Source organism: Sardina pilchardus, chromosome 23 (assembly GCF_963854185.1).
Source record: "Sardina pilchardus chromosome 23, fSarPil1.1, whole genome shotgun sequence".
Classification (NCBI taxonomy): domain Eukaryota; kingdom Metazoa; phylum Chordata; class Actinopteri; order Clupeiformes; family Clupeidae; genus Sardina; species Sardina pilchardus.
The window spans coordinates 29,147,266-29,167,223 of NC_085016.1; the positions used below are offsets into that span (position 1 = coordinate 29,147,266).

Genomic DNA, 19,958 nt, shown 5'->3' on the forward strand with positions numbered 1-19,958 from the left:
AAAATTTAATTGTGTCTTCCTTGGGTCATGCCTGACATTCGCTGAAATTTCCAGCGAAATCCATCCATCACTTTTTGAGTTATCTTGCTAACAAACAGACAGACAGACAGACAGACAGACGCCGGTCCCCGATGAAAACATATACAGTACCTCCTTGGCGGAGGTAAATTATCTTGCTAACAAACAAACAAACAGACAGACAGACAGACAAACCCGATGAAAACATAGCCTCCTTGGCGGAGGTATCTAGGATGCATTTCTGAGGAACTGCAAAAGCGTGCTTACTCAAGTGTGGTTCACCAATGTAAACGTTTACATCGCTAAAACGGTCTTGATAGTGGAACTACTTTCCACCACATATCAACTTTCTAAACTTGCAGGACAAACTGCCATTACTTACTAGTTCTAAATGGATGGTTGCTATGGCCAATGTTACATGTTCTGAATGTCTTTATTTCAGCCTGGATGCAACGTGATAGTTCATTTAAACTTTGTTCATTTAAAGTTTGGCGAATTAATATTCAAATGTAATACGGGCAACACATTGGAACTACTTTAATGGTAGCCTGTTATAGGACGTTAACCCTAGAAGCGCCGGTCATTTTGCCACTGAGACGTATTACTTGAAGCGCCATGTTGGTTTGACCTAGATATACCTAGAACTAAAATATATATATTTTCACTCGATTAAATTCCAGGATCCAGTTCACGACTTTTCCTAAATACGCGCGTTTTATCACCCAGTATTTTATCAAAATCACACCGGTACAAGCTAGTTTAGAGCTATATGTTGCTCTTACTTCCGTGACAACACTGCCAGTCTCACGTTCGGCCTTGTTTTTTCAGGCTACAGTTCTCTTTTCTTACAGCAGATGTCGCAAGAACTCCCTCCTATAAGTTTCCTGTCAGTCGGGCATGAGAATAATATTTTACCATAAAACATATAGTTTCTATATGTATGTATTATGTGATTTATTTTAATAACTATTTTTCATTTACATGGCATAGTCTATGGAGGCGATTTACAGTGGTAAAATGCAAGTTTGTTTTGAAAAGCGAATTGTTATGCATTGCGACGTTGTTCTAGGCATACGTGTGTAAAAAATATTTTCAGCTTAAATTCATCGTATTTAAATTAGTTTCGGCCAAATTATTCATCTGCGCGCAACTAACAAAGGACATTGGCAAGCGATTCTTATGAATTATTTCCAGATGAAACTCGTCGAATTTAAATTAGTTTCGGCCAAATCATTTATCTGCGGGCAACTAAAGGACTTGGGCAAACTTTTATTTTTAGTTAATTTATAGTTGTATATCTTCTAAGTTGTATATCTTCTATAGTTGTATCTTTTAAAGCTCAGACTAATGTATAAGCATTTTCTCACATATTTGCTGTAAACCACTATTTACTATCGATTTGGGATATTGCTCCTGTAAGCGTACAGTGGTGCAACGCTAGGTCTCCCGTCTATCACTCAAGTGACATGGGTTCAATCCCCGCCTCGAGCGAAACTTTGTAGCTAACATTGACTGAATTCAATGACCATTTTTCAATGTCGACGAACAATGGTTTTTCGTTAATGGTTTTTAATAACAAACTATCTGAAATAATAAGATGAATAAACAAACGTTTTGAAATAAAGACAAAAAAGCAGTCCAACAGATCGTCACAAACTCGCGATCGGGCAGGCACATCTCCCCTCTTCCTGCTACTATTACACGCATGCGCAGAACAGATCACAATCCCAGAATGCACTTGTCCTTGATGTCGGCTATCAAGCCTCGCCTTCCCGCAGGCCGCAGCAAGCTGGAGGCTACTTGAACGATACCCCTGCATTTGTCCATTCCCATGCAGTTCCTCCTGCACGAAGGCTATCACATTGTCTATGTCCGACTGATTTCGCCTCCTGCACAGTCCGTGCAGTCAGTCACAGTCAGTTCACGACACCGCCTCCTCAAGGTCCGGATAGAAATCACAATACTGTTTACCATTAACGAAAATAATTGTTCGAATAATTGTTTGAATAATTGTTTGAAAAACAGTCAATGAATTCAGTCAATGTAAGCTACAAAAATTGGGTTCTATCCGGGTCTATTGAGTGCTAGACGAGAAAGCTAGCGTTGTGCCACTCGACGCTGTACGCACTTAGAAACAATATCCCTATACAACAATATGCAGAGTTTTCGAGGGTTTTACGTAGAGATGCCAGGGCAAAGTTTTGGGGCCGGTTTCCCGATAACGTTCACTCTTAGCGAGCTACGAAGACTCCAAAGGTATAACTTACCAGAGTTGTTTACCTTTATAGTCGTGGTTCCCGAACTATCACTTAGGAGTAGGGATGTAACGATACACTCAACTCACGACTCGATATGGATCACGATTTTTTGTTCACGATACGATTTTATCACGATTTTTTTTTTATATTGATGCTGTTTGAAGAGGTTGCTCTAAAGAAAATCAAATTGCACCACTCCCTCTACTTCCAAAGTATTACGTACACCTCTCCTCTTAAAATAAATGTCAGGCCCTACTCTGCCCTGCAAAGCAAAAAGGCAGTCTATGCAGAGTGCAAACTGAAAAAAAAAAAACATTTTAAAGTTATGCTGTTGCTTAGCCTTATGGTTGTAGTTAATGTAGCAGTTATTGGAGGTTTTTTTTTTTTTTTTTACTTTTCATTAGCTTATTTTTGGTACTTATCAGTCTTCATAACAACTTTAATGTCATGAAAATTATAATAACTAATTTTCGACCAAAAATGCAGTCAGGCCCTACTGCCTTTCTGCTTTGTAGGGCAGTACTGTTATATGCTACATCATTATAGTTGTTCAAGTGCACACACTAAATGGAGAGATTAAAATTCAGACTGTGCCTTTAAATAGGCAACTTTTCCCATCTATCAGCACAATGCTACAGCTACAGTAAGCCATTTCCACTAAAACAATCAGCTCAATATTATGTGCAAGACTGATGTTTACCAAGCATGCAAACGTGTTAATCTCTTAGCACTATCGTCATACGTTTTCTCATAGTGACATGGCTATCCCGACATATGTTCTGATGTAGCCTACATGGGGCGCACGGAGGTGACCGGCGGGACAAACGCGAAATGACAAGGTGTTAACTAAACAATTGAGTAGACCTAAGGTCGACAGGCTTTGTGGTTAAAACGATTAAAACCAGTAGGTTAGTCTGTCACAGCTAACTTCGTTCAAGCACAGTAGCTTAGACTAGTTTACACGCGCAGAAATTAAAAGTCAATATCAGCATCACAAGATAGCTGTCATTATCGGAAAATCCAGACACGTCAAACTGGACGCGAACGCGTGGCAAAAACAAAACAACTTCATAAATGATGTCTTTTTCAAACCTTGAAAACACCACATTAAAATCCAAGCATTTTCAAGGATTTCAAGCACCCATACGAACCCTGACACACACACTCTAGTTCAAAGTTGTTGCCTACCGTCGTCTTCCCTCATTCTGTGCCCCGTACCTATAGTGACATAAGTCACGTGACTCATCGCGATTCATTTTTTCTATCAACCGGTGCGAATCGTCACGCATTTGTATCGATTTTTATTCGTGTCACGATGCATCGTTACATCCCTACTTAGGAGTCTTCTTACGAGAAGCTCCTTACGTCCGACGTACAAGGCACTGTCCACCATGAAAGTGCTGAATTAGGTGACATCGATTGCTCAGAAATCAATTTTTTATTTTACGGGGAGGCATGACAGTATTATGAAAGCGTTCTTTGCACAAAAAAAACATTGCTCATATAGCATATTGCCCTCATAACATTCACACAACTTCAGCGTGGATGAACTTACTACCATACTATGATAAAAAGAAAATCAATGATCTAGGCCTACCCTTTATTGCGTCCGCCAAGGAGGTTATGTTTTCATCGGGGTTTGTTTGTTGGTTTGTACGACGGCATATTAGGGTCACGTATATAATTGTTTTTTTCAGAGGTGGGGGGGGGCATTATTCTGAGAAAAAAGTCGCAAATTTGCCACTTTATTGGCGCGTCCGGACGGGACTAAATTCCCTGGTAATTATTACTTTACCTGATGTCACCCAATAAAACTAATCCCGTCCGAATAGGCCTTAAGTTGCACATTTAAGGCCTATTCGGACGGGATTAGTTTTATGGGGTGACATCAGGTAAAGTAATAATTACCAGGTAATGTAGTCCCGTCCGGACGCGCCATGTGAGTAAACATAACGGAGTATGTCGGTGACATTTACAGACACTTTTACCTTCCGTAAAACGGTCCGGAAAAATTACCTTAGGTAATATTAATCCCGTGCGAACGCGACCCTCTGTAAAGATGTCTGTAATATTTCGTCACATCCTGATTTGAAAACAATTCCACCATAAGGCCTATTCGGACGGGATTAGTTTTATGGGGTGACATCAGGTAAAGTAATAATTACCAGGTAATGTAGTCCCGTCCGGACGCGCCATGTAAGTAAACATAACGGAGTATGTCGGTGACATTTACAGACACTTTTACCTTCCGTAAAACGGTCCGGAGAAATTACCTTAGGTAATATTAATCCTGTGCGAACGCGACCCTCTGTAAAGATGTCTGTAATATTTCGTCACATCCTGATTTGAAAACAATTCCACCATAGTCTGAATGAAAACATAACATGCTGTGCAGCTCCTAATAGGGCGTTAGCTAGTTTGCCTAATAGCTTGATATTGTTAGCCATTTCAAACTACGTATGGCATAACATAAAGTTAACGTTTGCTAGTTTAACCAACTTGTGTAGTCTTTCAAATCTGAAAATGCCGCACGTACCTGACGCAAAGTATCACGTGCACGGCGACGAAGATGTGACGGCAGAGCGTAAACGTACTTACTCCTCCCATGTCAGGTAAAATGACAGAGATGTCTAGTCCTGTCCGAATCGGACATTTATATTACAGAGGTCATATGATAAACCTGCATTACTCTACGTCCCCCCATACAACTAATCCCGTCCGAATAGGCCTTTAGTCTGACTTTTTTCCAAATTGTAGTAAAACTACATAACATTTTTGAATGTTCTTTTTATATGGAGACAACACCGTTGTTTTCAAAGTACAAACTTCAAAAGTCTTAGCTCGATATATTCATAGTGTGTTTTTGACCTTTGTCCTTTGAAAATCTTTTTTTCAAATAGTTGTGTTTACACTGAATTATAATAAAAAGTAATTTCATTACATCCACTTTAGTCTCATATAATTATTGTGGAGGACCTCTAGAATATAAACATATGTGCCACTTTTGCATAGGTGTTTTTAGTTAGATGAAAACTTAAAAATATCAAGGTATAGCCGACTGCCTCAAAGTGCCTGAAAAGCCCCCGGACCTCCAAGTATTAAGGTTTGTTCAAGAACTCTTCCAGAGTTTTTACCTCAAACAACACAAATAAATGAACAGATAACTCAATCGTGCTGTATGTCATAACAAAAGATCCACAGACTATCAACACGGTCTGACACGAATGACACATGGCTTAGTGTAAACTGAATTTATGACCAAACGATTCGATTCGTGCACGAAGCGCCATCTAGCTATCATTATGTGTAAGTAACAGCGTTCCAGTCTGAGGACTCAGCGGTCTTTTTGCCGCCTCAGCCGCATTTTAAGTAGTTCACACCAGCACGGCGCTTCTAGTAGGAAGTCAAAGCGGTCTGATGACTGGGGCGCGGTAGCCTGACGATGTCATACTCAATTCTTGTCAGAATATGAGTCTGAAACTGCTCCATTCAGCCGCGATTATGGGGCGTGATTCAACCTATACAGGGCGGGGGGGATAGCTCTGCACTCATTGGATAGACCAAACCAAACAGAACAAGTTATTGCGCTGTCAGTCTATCTTTGTTTGAAAGAGACGCCAAGACCCGCCTTACGTTGCTTCTGATTTGTTTATATTGCGTGATGCCTTCCGTGGTTGGTGAGATTTAGGCACAAAGGACTGATGGATTGGTTATTGCGGTCAGTCAATCAGAGCTCGAACTACGGCAAGGCAATGACCAAAGTTTATCATGAAAAAAATATATATTATGCACTGAATGGGGAAATATTTTGCGTGAGAAATGTCAAGTATGGCGTGTGGTGTGAGAATGGGTCAAATTGCGTGACTGTCACCCCAGCAAGCAAATAACGTTCTGCTAACTTAGAGTAACGTTAGCTTTTGGTTCCCCTATGGTTCGTTTTTCAGCAACCTACTAATAACGTTTAAAGAACGTTATCTCCAGGTTGTCAAAACAAATAACGTTCCCTAACGTTTTTACAACTAAAAAAAGAAAAGTTATATTTTGGTTGAATCCCAGCAAGCAAATAACGTTAGCCGTTGGTTCTCCTGTGGTTAGTTTATCAGTAACCTTCTAATACCCTGGAGAGAACGTTAGCTCCAGGTTATCAAAGTTCCCCGAACGTTATAACAACTAAAGAAAAAAACGTTATATTCTGGTTGCATTTCTCTTTTCAAACAACGTTGCTACTTAGTTGCTTTTTGGTATCTTATTTGTAGAACCATATCGGTATTTTCTGGTTATGTGCGTGGGGTTGATTATTGTTGATGAAAATCGCCCCAGAGTTTCTATGAGTTGAACACGGCCAGCAGCCACACTGCAACTTAGTCGGAATAATTTGTTGCAAAATCGACATATAGGCCTATTCTATTCTTCCCCCCTCTGTTGGATTGATATTCGGCCGACCAGAGCCAGCCCGTCTATCTAAGAAGGGGCCAGCGCGAGAAGAAGCTAGGTTGAGAAACTTCCATCTCGGGTCCGTGAACAGCCAGCTCTGGTGTGTTGGTGTGTTAGCAGACTCAACCTCGCTAACTTTAAGACATTTGGATAACACAGAGATAAAGTTACTCACGTAGGCTACTGGCTGTATAGTATCGATCACATTCTTCACATCGTTCTCCATACACTTGTTCCATTAAGTCCAACAGTCAACAGGCTTTTAAAAAACACTGTAGACCTACAGGGTAAACCGGGTGGAAGAGCTAGCTAGCCATAGTCCCAGGCAGGCACACAACGATTTCATGCTAACTAATCTGATGAATAGTGTTGGATTAATCCATTATCGATTAGAGTGGCACCTGAAATGCATTCATGTTTTTAAAGCTTTATTTGTTATGAAAATGATGAGGACTCCAATGAATTCTTTCTCAAACGTTGAGACTGCATCTTAAACAGCACAATGTTCCCGGGGGAGAATTGTTTTATATTAACACGTAGTCCAAGTTATAGCCTATATGTTAACTGTGTTGTTCACTCAGCCTATCCCACAATTCCCAGTCCCAATTTAAAACAAAATAAACCAAAATCCATCATAATTCTGAACCGAGGACTTTTAATGGCATACGATGCAATAAAAACAGCCAGTTTTGAATTTTGAAACAGTGTGTTAGGCTAGCGCCTGCTCTGCTGATGTTTTGATCTGACTAATCGTTTATTATAGGAAAAAAGACACCGTAAACAAGAAAATATTAGACCTAACCGCATTTAAATATTTAGCTGACACACGCGTAAATTAACGGGCCGTATTCGTCGCAGTTCAGCAGCTAATTGTAAGTGAAAGAACATACGTGTAGTGTATTATCATTGCCTTAATCATCAGAGACGTTCGCTCTCCCAGGTCACAGATCTGTCGTCGCAGACGGCGAGTGTACAGCGGAGCCATGTCTGGATGTCACGATAAATCTACATATTTTTTTCCCCTTTACACTTAGTTGCTGGGAGGTTAGGGGAACGTTAATGCAACCAAATATTGTAAAGTTCCCTAAAGGGTAGGGGAACGTTCTGCTAACCAAAATAAATAACCAGAAAAAACGTTGTATTTTCGTCAAGAAAACTTTCGCAACTTTCAGGCAACGTTCCCCTAACCAAGAAAAAAACGTTCTAAAAACGTTCTCCTAACCAGAAATTGTTAGCTGGGACGCTCAAAGCGTGAGACTTGGCAGCCCTGCCCTTATCCTAGTTTTGTGCAATAGGCCCCTGATAGCGAAATCTAAGACAACAAAATATGTAGCAGGGTAGGATATATGGAAAACATCCTCCTCAGTTTTTAAAAATAATTCCTTCAAACTGTATGCAATGAACAGCTGGGGAAGTGTGTCGTGTGTCGCCCAACAAGCAAACAGACATTTTTAAACAAACGGGAACAACATCACGCAAACATGCTGTTTTAACTTGGTGAAAGTGAAACTGAAGTTTTCCCACATACCCACGTTGGTCTAAGTGTTCAGTACAATAGTTATGTGAATCCGTGATAAAACCTCCGTTTCAATAGCTAAGCTAAACGAAAGGCCAGACTGCATGAACAAATTATGCATTCATAGCCATAGCGTTTCTGTTGCAATTAAAATCAACCTAAGCCAACACGGTTTCACACCCAACTCGTCGAACGAGGACGCATGTAGTTGTGAATGTCACTGCTGTTCATATGTCAATCATCACGTAAAGCCCGCCCTGACAATGTGATTGGTCCGAACAGATCTGTATCGCAAATAGTAGCAGCCGAATGGAGAAGTGCCAGTTCCCTGCAGAAAAAGGATGTAGGCGGGGCTTAACTTCGGTCTGGCGTCCAGGCTAGGGGTGCGGCACTTCTAGGTTTAAGTGGGCCAGAATCAGGGGGTCAGGATTTGACTGATTAGCTTCGCCGATTAGCAAGGCACTTCCTCGTCGCCATTTTCCAGAAATACATCATGTCCGGTGCCATTTCTCCCGATTTCTCCTCATGCTGATTGGTGACTGTTCCACTCTCAGCTCATGCACGAGCTTAGTGTGGGCACGAGCTCTCCTTCTGTACCTTACGTCAGTCAGTAACCTGGCTAAGTAAAACGGCACCGGAAACAAGCCCCTTGAAACGCCATGTTGAAGCCTGAAAAAATCGTTCAATTTTGGCACTTTTCACTAGCCTAGCATTCCCATTGAAATGAATGGGGGCGGGACTTGTTCACTTTCTCCAGTTCTTATAACACCTCCATGGTCAGAATGGCACGGCGCTTCTAGCTTCTAGCCACCCCATCAGCAAATCAGAGAAGAGAATCCCTTTGTTGGTTACATGTCAGCAGTCCGACATGCTGCCAATCCGACACATTTTAGTACTGCTATTTCGACAATTTAGCCTATCAAATTCCAACATCCTGAGAAGCACGTAGGCAATGGCGCGGGAAGGGTGCTGAGCATAGAGGGGCTGAGGGTGCTGCAGCGAAGTTGCCGATGCGATGCGTGCTTCTCAAGTCTGATCATTTGCAGCAAGATCGAATGGTATTATGGAACCGTGGACTGAAAGTAGCCTAAACTAAAAGTTTCCCCAATTGGGAAATACTTCTTAATTTAATGTCATCAAGGCATATAGCCTACAATTGGTATGAGCATGCAATGTGCGTCCTTGCGCAACTTATAAAGTGGCTCGTTGGAAAGCCCCACGTCTGCTCTTTCGTGCAATAAAGGTTTCATCTTGCTGCAATTTATAATCGCGGACGCACTCAATCGGGCTCTATGGGTTTTGGTTTTGGTTTTTGTTTTGGTCCATTGATGAAGACGTTAATAAAGAGTTTCTTAATAATATTCTATGCCTGCATTTCATGCTTGGGAGAGCTTCAAGGCATTCCTGTGAGGAACGGCTGAAACAGAATTTGTATAGGAAAATCCTTAGGCTAATTATGTTCAATGTTGAGTCAAATAGCCTAATTTTTGGATGAATGCTGACACGAAACAAAAAAAGGTAGACTATAAATGCATGTTTATAGTAATCACTAGGCTATATAATTAGGCCTATATTGTTTTACATACCTACCAGTTTTGCGTAGCTCAATGACTAAGTTAGACTACTTTTTACAATAAGCGGGTCGGGTACAGTATTTCAATAATTATTTTTTGCGGTCCGAAATGCGGTCGGGTATAAACGGCGGGGCCTACCCGCGTGTGACCCCTAGGGGGCTCCCAAATTCCCAATTTGTATAATTACACTAGAAAACCCAAACAGTTTTTCCCTTTTAAAGCTATAGGCAGGTTGTCCAATGAAGGAACAAGAATGGGACTGATGTAATCAAAAATATACTTTTATTAAAACACTCAAGACACAATAAATACAACCATGCAGTCAAATATTCTATGTTGGTGGCAGTGACAAGGCTCTCCAATAAATAAGTCACAGCAAAATATGATCACAGTGAATAAAGTCAATAGTTTGCGTGTAAACGCACACACTCAAACACTGCAAAGAGACTCCACACCAAATAGGCCGTACACGCACACGGCGTTTCACACTGCACACAGGTGGACACTACAAAAGGACACTGCCCCCTAAGAGAAATATTGCACAATGGTTGCATAACATAGACAAAAAAGAAAGAAAGACAGACAAATAAACGAACCAACAAACGGTACAACTAGCAAGCTAAACTTAGCAGGCCTTCCCCCTAAGCCCACCAAGCTCCAGGTCAGGACACGTTGTGGCACATATATTCAAGGCAAATACAAACTAAAGGAATGATTAACCCCAGGAAAAACAGTGGCTAGTTGGACAGACGAAGTAATCCTCCTGTAAGCAAAAGCATAAATGATTGAACTACTGGGTTTGGTAGCAACTGCATACAGGCCAATACATTTGTCATTCAAATGGCTAGAGAGGAATTAAATGGACTTACAGTTGAAGCCAGCCTACAGTAGATTTATTAGATGTTATAAAGCCCAGGGAGTTTAACAATGTGGGTGACTAGCTGAGCACACTCTCACCAGCGTCAACGTTGCCTCTGTTCGTAAATAAGACAGGAAACAATCAGAGCTATAAATAGCATAAGCTACGTCTGCGGGAGAAAGAAAGCAAGTAAACTTACGTTGCTGCAAACCAGTGTGGAATCGCTAACGTTACCTGCTCTAATGCAAGCAACGTGAACAGTGTGGATAACTAGCTGAGCCAGCGTCGGCGTCTGTTCATAAACAGTCAGACAGGAAACAATCAGAGCTATAAATACTATATGTTATGTCAGAGAGAGAGGAAGTGAGTAAACTTACGTTGCTGCAAACCAGTATGGAATCGCTAACGTTACTTGCTATAATGCAAGCAACGTGAAGATTAACAGTGTGGATAACTAGCTGAGCCAGCGTCGGCGTCTGTTCGTAAACAGTCAGACAGGAAACAATCAGAGCTATAAATACTATATGCCATGTCTGAGAGAGAGAGGAAGCGAGTAAACTTACGTTGCTGCAAACCCGTGTGGAAGCACTACTCGCTATTAGGAATGAGCGAGCACGTGACAATTTGGGAGGGGGCTGAGCCTATCCTCCATCTTGGAAGGGTGTATCATTGGTTGCCAGGGGCAACGCCTTCCGAAGAGTCGCGTTTAGAGACTCATCAAAACTGTAGTCTAGATTCTTGTCTACAAGGACCGTACAAGGACAAGCTTATACCAAGCGCAAAGCAGCGATATTTGGAGAAGCTCTCCAGTATCCAAAGTTACTACACTATGCAAGAGTTCAAAAGCCACAAGTCGTTAAAAAGTTATGAGACTTTCTGCTGTGGTTGCCATCTACAAGCCTCGAGGGGCCGGATTCACGAAGACAAAAATACTTCCTAAGTGGTGCTTTCTTCTTATCTTTTGTCTTAAGAGCAAATTTAAGAAGATTTGATATTCATGAATAAAGTTTTCTAAAGTATTCTTGAAAACAAAGATCTTAAATGTAGGCTTAATTTTCCTCGCAACTTTAAGACAACCCCGCACCTGTCTTAAAAACGTTACAGTGTAAAGTCGGGCCTCTTATAGTCATAAATAAACACATTTACCAGTTTTAGACAGCTCGTTTGAAATATCAGCCTTTATTATGTGTACTCACGATATATGAGCCAAACATTTATTGCTAATTTTAGCTTGCTGCTATTGTTTTCGGTAGCTCAGTCCTCTGAAAACTCGCATAGACCGAAGGGTTCCTGCCAGCATTCGGCGCACGTCGACGTCAGAGTAGAACACGTTTCATTTCTTAAATATCTAAAGTCCATGGAAATGGCAGTATTATCTAGTAAAAACGGCAACTTCCAAGAAAGAAAAGCGTTTCAAAGTTAAGATAACCAGGAGTGCCTGAAGGCATGACTTTTCCTCTTAGCAACGGTTGCCACTTGTAAACAAAACTGTATGATCGCGTTTAGTGTACGAATGGTGCAGGGCATCCTTATCTAGCTAAGTTCTTAAGTGGGAAAACAAAGAAGAGGTAGCCTACGGGGGCAGTTCTTCACACAGCAGTGATTTCCAATCATTGTCAAGTTGTGCGGAATTAGAACCTACCGGGTTAATAACACACGACTTTAAACAATTAGGCTACGCTTTGCCGCCCGGTATCAGGACCATCCTTCCAACCAGGGGAGGAGCTCCGTTTAGAGGAGCTCAGCTCACGGCTGTGACGACACTTTCTCATTCCTAATACTGCGAGCAACAGACTTACAAACTGTGCACCATTTACTGGTCACCACATGCACAGACACCAGGCCGAGCTACAAACAAACAAAGAGCCGTGTTAAGCGCTACTCAATGGGAAAGAGTTTAGCGTTAAAAACCCATAGACGTAACATTCCAAAAACTCACGTTCTCCTGGCCGCACAGCTTAACTCCAAGGTTCACCCTTCGGATACACACCACACTATTGTCTACCTGTCCACGTCCCGAACACATTTAAAAGGAAGCGCCACTCAAACCACCTGACCAAGTAATCAGCGCCAGTGGGCCGGCCTTCATGTTACTCTTCCGGTCTCACCCGCTACACGCGCATCACTGACCTGCACATATTCAGACAGCTGTCCATGGTTCTGAAGAGGCAGCAGATAGATAGGCACTCCACTCCTTATCTGACATAGCCTAAGTTTCCTCCTCATAAGGGGCATTTTTTTCTTGATAAACATGGTATGTTTGATAGGCTACGGTGTGAGAATAGAAACAATGTCTGCACAGGCTACTTATACCATTTACTGGAGGAGAAAACAATCCCTTCAATCAGCACACAGTTTTGGCCTGCTGATAATTAAATTTCCTAAATGGGCTATTACTACAATCTAAACTGCAAGGGCTATTTGTTTTGCAAAACAGGACTCGTTTAGTAGGCCGACTGCTTGGCACGCACAATTTTGTAGAACGACGAGAGCACATTTGAGTTATTGAGTTATTTTACAATTATGCATGATTTAGGCTACTTTTATTGAATTTGTATTTTATTGAATCGCGGCAAAAGGTTTTAGGCTACTACCGGTAGAAAAACATTGTCTAGTAGCCTAGGCTAGTCCTATTCTTTTCTGTAAAGCCTACCTTACATTGCCAGACTTTGCAAAGATTTGGAAAAGATTTTTGAAAAACTACAGTCTCAGACCCTCTCACATCTAAAGACAATTCATTGAGGTTTTAGTCACAGTCTAGTCACAGGCCAGTCTCAGATTAGGATTTTGCAAAGACTGTGGGTCACTATTTACAAGACTGCTGCTAGATTCCTTCAAATTATTTCCATCGTGCAATAGGCTACACGTCATCATTCACAGGAAATCACATGATAGCCTACTCATATCAAAGTAATTTTTTCGCGTTTCTGCAGCATTGTTAGATGTGTGACATCACTAACAGATATAGAGCTGTTCTGTCACGTAGAACAACCGACTAATAAATTATAAGAAATGAAATAACAAATAATCATAAAGGCTACAGCTGTCGCCTATTTTGCCCCTTCCTGTTTCATGTTCGCGCAAGGTTACTATTGGTTTTTAATGTTCACGTCACTATTTGCATGAGCCACGACTGAAAAGACTTCCGATAATATCAAACATGTTTGATATTGTCGTAACGGCAAAACTAGAAAAAGACTGCCTCCGACGGACTTAAAACCGCTAAGATTGGCACCTTACACTAAACGATTTAGATGACGGGAGCGCGCTGCGATTTCAGTACAACTCCCAAGATTTCCGCCCGATTTTGGAAATTTAGTCGCCGACTGTTAAAACAGACCAAAATCGTGCAATGTAAGCCAGCCTTAAGCTAATATATTTTCTGCAACTCGAAACTATAGCCTGCTTGCGACGTCTCTCCTCATTAATAGTTTAGAATGCTTCCATATTCAAATGGCATGGTTGTTTACAGAAAACACGCAAGTAGCCTAATAGCCTACACACTTTGAAGTAGCCTACAAACAATTAATGAACTTAAGATAGGCCCCATTTCCCTTATTACATAAATGGCCTAATGTCTGAATGGCGGGATGTTTAAAAAAAAAAAAAAATACCGGCACTTCGACATTGGATTTTGTTTTTTGTCGGATTGGTGGGAGGTTTCCAATACATTGGAAATGCTGACATTCCGACAATTAGACGTCAATGTCGGAATGGGGTTATGTCGGAATGGATGGCAGCTACTAGAGATGCACCGATCAATCGGCTGGTGACCGGAATCGGCCGATTTTCACGTGATCGGCCATGACCGGCGACCGGCCGGTCAGTCTGAGACATGCCGATTTTATGCCGGTCAAATGCACTCGCACGTATACTTGTAACAACATCACACAGCTGAGTTTGCAAAGTTTGATGAAGTTAGCAAAGGCCAACAGTCAGGGCTGGATAAAGCGCTAATACTGAGTTTTTCTATGCAGCGAACGCTGTGCTTTGCCATATTGCGTGGAATTTTCTAAACTGACACTTCAGGTTACAGCGCTCATCAAAGCCCGTCTTTGCCGCTAATTGCGTGCCCACAGCTGAACCACAAGCGCTATCAATAAGCAGCGACATAGCCTTTACACCTCACTTAAGGCGAGACATGGCAGGAATAAACATAGTTTTGCTTCGGTTTGCCAACTTATCGTGTCCGATTTACACATTTAGAGGTTTAATTTCATTACCTTTTGTCTGATCATGCCTGTATATTGTCAGAAACTACCGCGACCGTGATACAAAACATATCATGCGTGGTGTCGTTGGAAAGCTGTGTTTCTCCTGCATGACGTTATGCCATCCAAATATGGTCACTTCCTTAGTATCCGCAAGCAATCGCGAAAGTTCGAAGAAGAGTGTGGACTGAGAATGTATGTCATTTGCTGTGTTTCAAGGCTTCTAAAATTATTATTTTTTTTGGATGTTGTCATTTTCCAACATCTCAGCCTATGTATGTAGCACCTATGTACACCAAGCTTTCCAGTTATCAGTATTCTGAAGATATTTGGATGTGAGAAGAAAAAAAATAGTGTTCCTACAGTGCATTTCTAATAGTATGTGTGAAATGAATGTCCCACACTGGGAATGCTGCAGCTGAAGAAGACTTGAAGAAGAATCTGTCTATTCACATTTTTCTACCAGTTGATTACATTTCTATATTAACAAATCATGTTGTATTAAAGAAAACATAGGCTAGAAAATAACTCTTTGTTTGTGTTGTAAAGTGGTTAGAAGAAATTAAATCGGAATCGGCTAAAATAGGTATCGGCAGGTGAAATTCTATGGAAAATCGGAAATCGGAATCGGCCAAAAAATTGCAATCGGTGCATCTCTAGCAGCTACCCCCTTTGTTAAGGGAGATAAATCCTGTTAAACTGTTTCCTCTGCCCACAACTGTTTCAAAAGAAAAGTCCTCACTGCAATAATTCATTATTAAATAATTTGATAATTTAAACTACTCAACTATTTAACTGTTCAACCATTTCCAACTGTCAGTTATCATCAACTATGCCTCCAACCAACTATATGAAACCTCCACGTACCTAGGAACCAACATAGCAACCATCAAAATTTTAAGCAATTGTGTCAATTTCCATAGCAATCAACATGATTATACTACAATCTCTTTATTCCTGATAGTGGCAACCATGGATACTCTTGCATCAGCCTAACCACTTTCACAGTTAAAACCTGGCAACATAGCAACCAAGATTATTAACCTAGCAACCAGCATAGCAGCCACCATAACTACCCTAGTAACCACCTTTAACTCATTAACTGCCATTGACGTCTGTAGACGTCAATTGCGTTTTTCAATGGGGAGGGCTCATGGGTGGGCTTAGGAACGATCTAGCAGAGTTTCAGGCTTGTAAACAGACTGTACTAGCGATCCGAACCGCTAGATGGCAGCAGTGCCATTTGGATGATTAGTATCTGCCTGCAGAGTGCACATGCAGAGACAGCATGCAGCAAGCAAACACTGAAGATTGACCACAGTGGATCTAGTTTGCACGCGGTCCAGCAAATTAATATGCTTACTTCTTACATCAAGGATGGAAAACTTCTGAATTGTTATATAGACTAACAACAACTTTGCTAGTGCTAGCTTGCTAAGTCTACCATCCTGTTCAGAGTCTATAGCGACCATCAGAGTCCCTAGCAACCTTGATGAGACTGACGAGATAACCGTACAATCATGGTTGACATACTACTGAAACGCTAATGTTAAAAAGTTGATTTTCACAAAAAGATCGTTTTCTCCATTTTTTTTGTCAAAAACAGGTGTTTTTAGCAAAACTAACCCATGTTCTACTGACGATTACTAAAGACGGTAAACGATAGAAACAAACCGTTTTTTCCAGGTGAAAGAAGAGAGTCTATTCTTTCATTTGGTAGCTTGTGTGTTTACATAGTCATAAAACTCACTGTTCGGTGGATCTTAGAAAAACAGTCAAAATGCTGTAAAACGTCTGGCAGTATGGAGCGCTCTGCACTGAAAATGGCTGGCAGCCAATGAGTTAAGGAATAGTTCGGAATTTTGGACAAAGGACCTCATTTTCAACTTAGCCAGGGTGATATAGGCTGGTGGAGATAGTTTTCAGTGCATTTAATCCCTTCCTTAATTTGCAGTATTCACCTGCTGCTAAGCCGGTGCTGAGCTAACTCAATTAACCCTAAGCTGTTTTAAGGGCATTTTCACTACCTCTAGTTAGAAGCATTTATCCTGGTCATTGTAAGTGCCATTCCCACATGCTACATATTGTTTTTTTCAGCACAGTCTAGGCTATCCAGATCTGCCACAATATCATGTATAAATACTTGCATTGATTTGATTTAGATTTTTAAATAACTAGTGCAGTGCCCGTGCAAACAATGTTTTCCAAGAAACGTGTTGCCCAATGACGTTGATGCAGGTAGATCATGTTAGATTGGTGATGAGAATCAGGCCCGTGCTGTTAGAGCTTTTTAGTCTTTGCAAGGTAATGAAAAAGTGAAGGGGAAAGGCGTTTGAGTTGCAGCTAATGGCTATTAGACACATTACATACCCGTGCGTTTTTGCTGTTGTTGGGAAATGATAGCCTAAAGCTAACCGCATGCATGGCCCGTCTATGCAATGGCCATGCCAGTGCTATGAAGCGCAAGGCAACCGCGGTTGTTGATGAGTAGCCTATGCAACGTTACGTGACTTTAACAGCCTGCTTACCAACATGGGTGCATGTGTGTCGGACTCAGCATGTTTATCCAACATGAACAATCTTGAAACGGTCCGTTGTTTACGTGAGACATCGTAATTTCCATGAACACGGAGTTTGTCAGCGAAATGGGCTTTTTTGTTTCTATGCTGGAGTAAGTGAGAGTGAGGGGGAGTGGCTAGTGCAGAGAGCGGTAGAATTGTGGGATTGCGGCAGAGTTGTATTTTGTTTAATTTAACGATATCTTTGTCATTTTTTTGTCCGAACATGACCAAACTTTGCACTGCACTCACGCATGTCATTAGCAATACATGTGTCAAATTTTAGGTCAGTTGGATGAGTGGTTTGAGAGTTATGCGTGGAACACACAGACAGACAGAGTGACACACAGACAGACGTTCCTTACATTAATAGATAATAGATAGATAGATAAAAATTTGAAAAGCGTTCTATACAAATTCTTACATTTTGACGTGTATCTCACCACAGCAAGCTGACAGCTCGACATGACTTGCATGGTTGTGTAGGCCTGACTGTCCTGAAAATGGCAATATAAGAACCATGGTGGAGGTATACTTTTGGGCTGAGCAATTTACAGAAATATGTGGTGTGTGCCTTCCAGAAATAAATGGCCATTTTTATTTAGTGATGAGAAATGACTTTTTGACACTTTTTGCACTCCATATTTGTGACACTAGGTGCACTCGACATTTCAAGTCGGCTGCAAACGCATGCAGTCGAATGCAAACAAAAACGTAATTTGCGTCATATGCAGTGCATGCTGGTTAGACGTGTTGTTCGACTTGAAGAAAAGTTGTGATCATGTCACAAAAATGCGACCATGTCACGTCACTCAAAACTCGCGGGGTGAAGACACCTGCAGTCGAATTCTGCAGTTGCCTTTTCGTGCATGCAACCGGCTGGATCCCGCCCCATGACGTCAGTTCAAGGACTTGATAGGTCCGTTTGGAACAGGTTTGGAAGGAATCTCCCCATGACGATTATGATAGGGGTCTCGTTCTGCCTGCTTACCAAAGATTCTATAGCGGAGCAAGATGGATCTGTTAACATTTCAGGATCCGCACCGTAGCAGCGTCTGGGATGACACCTGAGCTTGTCAAAAGTGATCCATCTTGTTCTGTTGTAGAATCTTTGCCCCTTACGTTAGAATTTACTAAAATGAACAGATATGGAAGGGATACCTTCTTATTTGTGATTTCTGGAACAGCGGTAGGCTAGCCTACTGAAAAGGTTGTGATATTCTGCTATTTTATGCTGTTGGTTACTATACACACGGAAAACACTTGATATTTAATTAATGTGCTACAATGCAGGCCTGTTCACTGCATGACAACAGTGGTTTATTTAAACTACATCATATCAATTTATTTCATCAGTCATCACGCTCATTTTAATGAGTAAGAATGAAAGTTAAATACTGTATTTAATGCACACAAATTCCACGATATCTCCCGCGAGGTCTCACGCGAATCACGTCTGTCAAATTTGCAAAATCGTGTTCGGGACCATCTGCCTCTAAAACTTTCGCCCCTCCCGGTGACACTCAAGCTCTCGTTGACGTATGCAGCCAGCCGAAGTCAGCCGTTTCCGAACTCGAATGCACCTACTGTTAAGCCTTCATGAGGTGTCGTGGGCCTAACTTAACGAAACATCGGTGAATGAGGGTGCCCACTTGATAACTCCAATGACATGCTGTATACCATATACTGCTGTGGGATTGGCCATCTGTCTTGTGTTTGTGACCATTGGTTAACAGATTGGTGGTTAGCCTGCTTCTTTAAGTTAATTTTGGACAGGGGCTTGTTAATGTGTGTTTGCCTTGGATTTTGGCACAAGGGATTTTAACATCTAATCCTGTGTATTAATGTAAAACCGGGAAAAAATCACGGCTCCCAATGCATTTCTATGAAGCCATAACGTGGCTCTATCTTCATGTGCGGAGCTACTGCACTGCCATTGGCTCATCCGCGTTCGATAGGCGGGACTCAGCACCAGTTTAGAAAAGATGAACGCTGCAACTTGGAAGGGGATGTGATGAAAACGGTCTCCAGCGACCTATTTCACCCCTGCTAAGTTGGAAATGAGATCCTATGTCCAAAATTCCGAACTATTCCTAATTCCAATTGGATCAAAAATACAATATAGACACTTCTTAATTACTTTTTCAAAGACTGCTTTAACACATCTGTAGATAGACATAGTAATTTGCCAAACATTTTGTTTATAAATTGTGTAATGGGGCATCCAATGTTGGCGTTCCACAATCAAGTTGTTTTCCCCCAAAAAATCCACAATAACAAAATTGGAACACAGTCAGTATCAACACATACGGCTTACAAATGTACATGTGGAATGAATCTATAGGTAGCAATCATTGTTCACAAATGTGTATAAGTCTTTAGCTTGAACACTTCTTGAGATAATGACATCTGAACTTTGCTGCAGATTGAGATGAGCACGTAAATGTTTTTCTCTGGATGTATTAGGTATATTCATCTTACATTTTGGCTAAGTTAGTTTAAATGGTTACTCTTTAGATGGTAAAATGTT

General features: G+C 41.3%; 1 protein-coding gene and 1 long non-coding RNA gene across 3 annotated transcripts in view; one reads left to right on the forward strand and one right to left on the reverse strand.

Moving 5' to 3' along the window:
* Positions 1-19,958, forward strand: part of LOC134070959 (high affinity choline transporter 1-like) — a 54,315-nt gene that overhangs the window by 7,181 nt on the left and 27,176 nt on the right. The window lies entirely within an intron of this gene.
* LOC134071416 (uncharacterized) lies at positions 10,076-11,258 on the reverse strand. 2 transcript variants are annotated; one of them, XR_009937070.1, is made up of 5 exons: positions 11,223-11,258; positions 11,037-11,135; positions 10,859-10,951; positions 10,670-10,774; positions 10,076-10,563 (listed from the first exon to the last, which is right to left on the reverse strand). It is a non-coding gene; the product is annotated as an uncharacterized LOC134071416 (long non-coding RNA). The 2 variants fall into 2 exon arrangements; XR_009937071.1 differs by lacking the exon at positions 10,859-10,951 and having other exon boundaries at positions 10,670-10,828.